This window comes from Panthera tigris, chromosome D1, assembly GCF_018350195.1.
Source record: "Panthera tigris isolate Pti1 chromosome D1, P.tigris_Pti1_mat1.1, whole genome shotgun sequence".
NCBI classification, from domain to species: Eukaryota; Metazoa; Chordata; class Mammalia; order Carnivora; family Felidae; genus Panthera; species Panthera tigris.
Window position 1 is genome coordinate 46,163,236 of NC_056669.1, and position 6,830 is coordinate 46,170,065.

At 42.2% G+C, this 6,830-nt stretch overlaps 1 pseudogene; it reads left to right on the forward strand.

Annotated features, from left to right (window-relative positions):
- The first annotated feature begins 4,017 nt into the window (after positions 1–4,017).
- LOC102951755 lies at positions 4,018–4,914 on the forward strand (annotated as a pseudogene).
- The last annotated feature ends 1,916 nt before the right edge of the window (positions 4,915–6,830 follow it).

Consider the following 6,830-nt stretch of genomic DNA (forward strand, 5'->3'; position numbering starts at 1 on the left):
TAAAGTTAGCCTGCTTGTTTCAAATCTATCTGCAGAATTATGGATGAGATGCGGTATTGCAGGGTTGGAAGAAATTTGCTTTATGGTCACATGATCTCTGAGTTTAACATGGGAGAATCAAGGCAAATAATATTGTTTATGTAAGATGCTTTTCATGCTTTCACAGAACGCGAAGAAGTAGCTCTGTTGGCCATCTGACTAGAGAAGAAGTTTGAAACCGTATTTATGGGGAAGTGGAGATGTTTGGTCTGGAGAAGAGAATGCTTCGGGGACATAGTAACCATACTTTCATACCCAAGGCCAACTCAGAGCAGAAGAGACTGTCTTGAGTGTGTAGGCCCAAAGGCCAGAATGCACTGCAAACTTTAGGGAAACCAATTTTGGTTTGATATAGGGAAGAACATTGTAACTCCTTGTGCTGTTTAGAAATAGATCACCTTGGAGGTAGTGAATCCCATTGTTGGCAAATGACCACATGATCACTTGACAATGGTATTGTAAAAGGGATTTAAGCATTAGCTAAGGGGAGAAAGACACTAGGCTAAATGAATATCTCCTTCTTATCTCCTAGAATATTATGATTCTATAATCATGTATTTGAAATTTATAAAGATGATATCCAGGTAAGAATATATTTAAAAGAAAATTAGGTAATAGCTTAGGTCAGATTCCATTAGCCTATAACGTCCCCTAAAGCAGGATATTTGTCTATGTGATACAGCACTGTGTTCTGTGCACCCAGCACCATGTCTGGCACATAGTATACCCTTAGTAACCTGTGTTAAATGAATCAGTTGGAATCCTGGGCACACTGGGGAACCGATCATGCTCTGAACATTGACTTCACAAGAAGTTATGGAGTGTGCTAGGAATGAAAGCTGAACCAGATCACCTTTCCTGTTCTCCTTTCCTATATGGAAATGCTAGAGGGAAGCATTTCCATTTATTGGTGTGGGTTTTTTTTAATGTTTATTTTTTTGAGAGAGAGATAGAGAGCGAGCATGAGCAGGGGAGGGACAGATAGAGAGGGAGACATAGAATCTGAAGCAGGCTCCAGGTTCTGAGCTGTCAGCACAGAGCCCGACACAGGGCTCGAACCCACGAACCATGAGATCATGACCTGAGCCAAAGTTGGAGGCTTAACCAACTGAGCCACCCAGGTGTCCTTCCACTTTGTGTTTTAAATGTTGCACTCACATAGAATCTTTTCCTTGGGAGAAGTGCTTCAATGTGTGTATTTCCTGTTGGCCTCACTAGCTCACAAGCTATTTGTGAGTAGACCATGCAGAAGCCAACTTGGAGAATGCTGGAATGAGAGGGTTGGCAGGGCTCTAAGAAATGCCCTACTCTATCTGCAGTTGAGAATGTACAGGAGTGATGTGGACATAAATTAGGCTGAAAACCATAATCCAACATGGGAAGTCACCCCTGGAGGTGACACTGGAGAAACCCCAGAGGGAGACAATGATTTAATCTGTCTAGCATCAATCAAGATCTCAATACAATACAGTTGACCCTTGGGGGTCTGGGTGGCTTAGTCAGTAAAGCGTCTGGCTCTTGATTTCAGCTCAGGTCATGATCTCACAATTTGTGGGTTCAAGGCCCACATCCAGCTGTGCCCTGACAAGTGCAGAGCCTGCTTGGAATCTCTCTCTCTCTCCTTTTCTCTTTGTCTCTTCCCTGCTCACAGCATGCACAAGTATGCGCGCACGCTCTCTCTCTCTCATAATAAATAAATAAACCTAATAACAAAACAAAACAATACAGTTGGCCCTTGAACAACAACAGGTTTGAGCTGTGTAGGTTCACTTACATGCAGGTTTTTTTTTTCAATAGAGTACTATAGTACTATAAATGTATTTTCTCTTCTTCGTGATTTTAATAACATTTTTGTTTCTCTAGTTCACTTTATTGTGAGAGTACAGTTATAATACCATAGTATAAAAAATGATTGTTATCCTATCAACAAGGCTTCTAGGCTACTAGTAATTTTTAAGTCAAAAGTTATATGCAGATTTTCAATTGTGTGGGAGGTTGGCTCTAACCCTTTCATTGTTGAAAGGTCAACTATATAGTGAACAAATAGTTTCCAGCAGCAGTGCTTAACTTGGGACCAGAAAGCCTGGATTCTTCTCTGAATCTGCTGTCACTGCTTGTGTGATCCTTACATGTTCCTTATCCTCTCTAGATGTCATCTGGGGCTATCAAGCATTCAAACAACTATCCTATCTGGGGGATACCAGTTATAGAGGCAGGAGGGCATGGTTGTCTTAACTAGCAGCAGAAATGGAGAAAAGCAAATGACTTCAAGGGCCACTTAAAGCAGTAATTGGACATGGGATGTGAAATGGGGGTGGGGGTGGTGAAGGACAACTTCTAGATTTCTAACCTAGGCAGCTGGGTGGATGGCAGTGATGTTTGCTGAAATAGGAACCAGCAAGCAGGAGTGGCTTTTGAGAGGAAGCTGATGAACCATACCTTGTACTCCCGGAAAAGGCCACACACTCAGAAAGATCCTGGCCCTTAGGCTCTTCCCCTACCTCCCTGTGTGAGAATAAGCCCACTGCATGAGAGCGTGGGCAGACCAGGTAGCTTCAAATGTGACAGAGTCCCCTGGTTATGCTTCCTGATGCAAGAATGTTTCAGGAGCTGGTGTAATTCAGCTTTAAAAAGATGAATATCTTTTCTTATTGCTAAGGCAGCTCCAGAAGGCAAATATGGAGATCTGGGACCCACAAACCTAAAATTACAAAGAAGAGAACCAGGGGATACTTCAAGATTAGAAGCTGGTTTTCTGCCAGAACTTTGCTTTATTTAATACCCTCACCCACACTCTCCTTGGTTTCCAAAGACCAAATGCGAGGCTTGGCTCCTACATCTTGTCATTGTCTCTAGGCCTTGGTACTGAATGAATGAAACCAGTAGAATAAAAAAAAAAAATGGAGCTCCCTAAGGCCTGGCCGGGGCTAGGAGCATCCAGCAGACTGAGAGACTGAGGGAATGGCAGGATGGAGATTGATGTGTAATGAAGAGAACAGAGCAACCATGGCACTGAACTACCACTGATCTCAGCCTTGCTGCAGGTCTGGGTTCACTGAGCTGACCCCCTTAAAGCCATGATGGAGTATAGAGATAACTGACATCTCATAGCATCTTCTGAATATTGCTGTGTGGAGAGGACCCGTTTTTATATATAGCAGAAAGGGACATGAAGGAGACAAAGGTGGGGAGAGCAAATGTGAAAATGTGAGAAATTGCATCTGTCATTTTTAAAAAAGAGTAAGTTTAGGGGCATCTGGGTGGTTCAGCCGGTTGAGCATCTGACTTTGGCCTCTGTGAGTTCAAGCCCTGTGTCGGGATCTTTGCTGACAGCTCAGAGTCTGGAGCCTGCCTTGGTTTCTGTGTGTGTGTGTCTCTCTCTCTCTCTGCCCCTCAACTGCTCTCTCTCTCTCTCTCTCTCTCTGAAAAGAAATAAATGTTGAAAAAAAATTTTTTAAAGAATAAGTTTTGGGGCACCGGCGTGGCTTGGTCGGTTGAATGGCTGACTCTTGGTTTTGACTCAGGTCATGATCCCAGGGTCGTGAGTTCAAGCCCCGCATCAGGCTCTGTGTGGAGCATGAGCCTGCTTGGGGATTCTCTCTCTCTCTTTCTTAAACAAACAAACAAACAAATAAATAAAATAATATGTTTTTGTTTCTAATTACAAAAGCAATATGTTTATGGTAGAAAATTTAAGAAATAGAGAAAAGCAAAATAAAATATTCAGCTGTAATGCTACTAACCACTCTTGCCATTTGATAAATATTCACTGAATGCTGACTAGCTGAGGCACAATTCAAGGACCACAACAACTTCAAGACTTAAGTAATCTTATCACTCCCTTTTAATCAATGAAAGCAAGAAATGAGGTTCAGAGAGGCTGAGATTTGCCTGAAGACATACAGTTGGCAAATGGTAGAGCCCAGAATTGAACCCGGATCTGTACCCTAGTTCTCTCACAAAACTTTGTCTTAATCCATGGATAATACCAGAAGTGATGCCACTTTCTCAAGTAATCCCAATTTTCAGATGGGAAATCCTCCACAGCAAAAAGATACTGTACAAAGATGTTTAACAAATATGTCTTGCCTTTCCTCAGCTGCCACTAAGGTCCTGGGTCTCTCTGGGGAAGCTAAGTGTGTGTTGGGGTGAGGCCTTCACTTCATCCGGTGAGTAGCACTGTGCCCAGCAGCACCCGCTCAGCGCTCACTGGCCCACAGCCTCCTTCTCACAGCTCGCCGGCATCTCCTCAGCCCTCAACCTGTACCACGATGCGGTGACAGTCACAGAGGATAACAACGCCCTCACTGAAGCATCACGTGTAAATGCTGAACCTTTCTGGCCAGGCTTGTTTGCAAAGGCAGGCCCTGGCCAGTGTCAACATCGGGAGCCCCATCTGCAGTGTAGGGGCTGGTGGACCTGCCCCAGCAGCTGGCGCTGCACCAGAGGGAGGTCCCACCCCCTCCACCACCGCTGCCCCAGCTGGCGAGAAGGAGGTGGAAGCAAAGAAAGAAGAATCGGAAGAGTCTGATGATGACATGGGCTTTGGTTTTTTGACTAACCTCTTCTGTAACCTGTTCAGCGAAAAGCTGAACTCTTAAAAAAAAATGTGTCTTGTCTTTTAAGTCTTGTCACACTTCCTGCAATTTTGTAAACTCATCCATTGCAAAAGTGATGTTTTGATTCTTTGCCCTTTCTGACAACCAGAACAGAAAGAGACTCTCCTTCCATTACTTGGCTTGAGGCTTCCTTCTGCTTCTGCCCAAAGCAGGCTGTGGTTAGCACTCACTGTTTAACCTCTTCCTCCTGCAAGTCCTTTTTTGAAGTAGAGCCTTTTTCTTTTCTTTTCTTTTCTTTTCTTTTCTTTTTTCTTTTCTTTTCTTTTTTCTTTTTTTGAGACCACTTTGACACCATGGACATTCTGTAATCCTAAATTATCAAGCCAATCACTTAAAAAGAAAATGAACAAATGTGTGTGACAACCCTACCCCATTTTAAGGCTTCATCATCTACCACCACATCTCTGACTCCAGCTCTAGTCTTGAATCGCTGATGAGACTCAGTTCATCCTGTCATTAGGATCAGTTTCTACTGCACAGAGTACTTGATGATTTTTTAAAAGTTGAAAGTTTAATGCTTTATTCTTCATAGAAATGAATTAAGTGTGAATGTCAAAATAGCACTAGCATCAAAATGACCTTAAGAAAATGTCATATACCCAGTACCCAATTCTGACTACCCAGCTTTGCCCCTAGCCAGTCACTTGCTGTCAGCTTTAGACACTTCCTGTGCATCCCGCACTATTAACTGGCCCTGCCTCTTCCAGAGGACTCTCTAGTGGTTCTTAATCTAGGGTTGTCATTCAGATTGAGAGCTTTGGAACCAAACTGCCTCAGTTCAGATTCCTCCATTACCACTCTCTGTGTGACCTTGGAAAGTTATTTAACTTCCCTGTGACTCATTTTTCTTGTTTGTTAAGTGGGGAAAATGATACCTATTTTATAAGGTCGTTGTGACATCAAATACTTGAAATGCTAGTGCTTGCAAAGGTCTTCTAACATGGGTTGGCATATTGTAAGCATGTAGTTAATGTTACTTATTAAGACAAGTGGAGTTGTCTGTCCATCGTGTCACCCCAAGAGCCAGTAGTCAAGATCTATTTCTTAAAAATAATTTAAAATTTTAGTGATTTTCCTGTAGTATTTATTGGCATTGCTGAGTAATTTTTAAAAAATTGCACACGCATAGTAGTTTGCCTACAATTATATATTCAATAGACTTTTTGGGCTTGCTTAGAAACCTTAATAATACTGTGCAAACACATATACATACATATATATATATACACACACACACTGTGCAAACACATATACATACATATATATATACACACACACACACACCTACCTATCTATTTACATGTATTCACATATTTTTTTTGCAGTGGATTTTTGGGCAACACTTTTTATGTAATATATCTTGTTTATTTTATAAATTTATTTTTCCTGTTATTGATTTTTCATTTCCAAAGGTTGGCTGGTAAAGCACTGTCAAGACTCAGTGTGGTCCTGAGTAGCATGCCCAAGATTTTGTATTTTATTCCCTATATGATGAGGAGTCGCCCATGACTTCAGAGGAAGACAGTGTCACAGTCTAACATGATTTAGGGAGTAGAGCAAAGGCTGGTCTGATTAGATCTTGGAGTCAAGGAGGTCAGTTAAGAAGCTGTTGGAACAACCCAGATTGAGAGTGTCAAGGTGCCAGATGAGAGGAGATACATGTGAGAATACTTTGGGGTAGTATTAAGAGGACTCAAGAATGACGTGGTGAGAGGGGGCCCCTGGGTGGCTCAGTCAGTTGAGTGTCTCACTTCAGCTCAGGTCATGATTTCACGGCTTGTGAGTTCAAGCCCCACGTTGGGCTCTGTGCTGACAGCTGGAGCCTGGAGCCTGCTTCCGATACTGTTTCCCTCTCTCTCTGCCCCTAATCCACTCGCATTCTGTCTCTGTCTCAAAAATAAACATTAAAAAATACAAAATAAAAAGAATGAAGTGGTGAGAGAAATGGAGGACATAGTTCTAAGGAGTTATATTTTGGGTGAATGGGAGAATGGTGAAACCATTAAGACAGACTTCTCTATTGCTTTCTAAATACAGAAGGGATGCAAAAATTTCCAGGAGATGGAGATAAACTGTGAAAAGTCAGGATACAGGATACAACACAAGCCTCTTCCTCAACTCAATAAACAAACAAACAAACAAACAAATAAGTCTATGCGCATCCAGTATTTT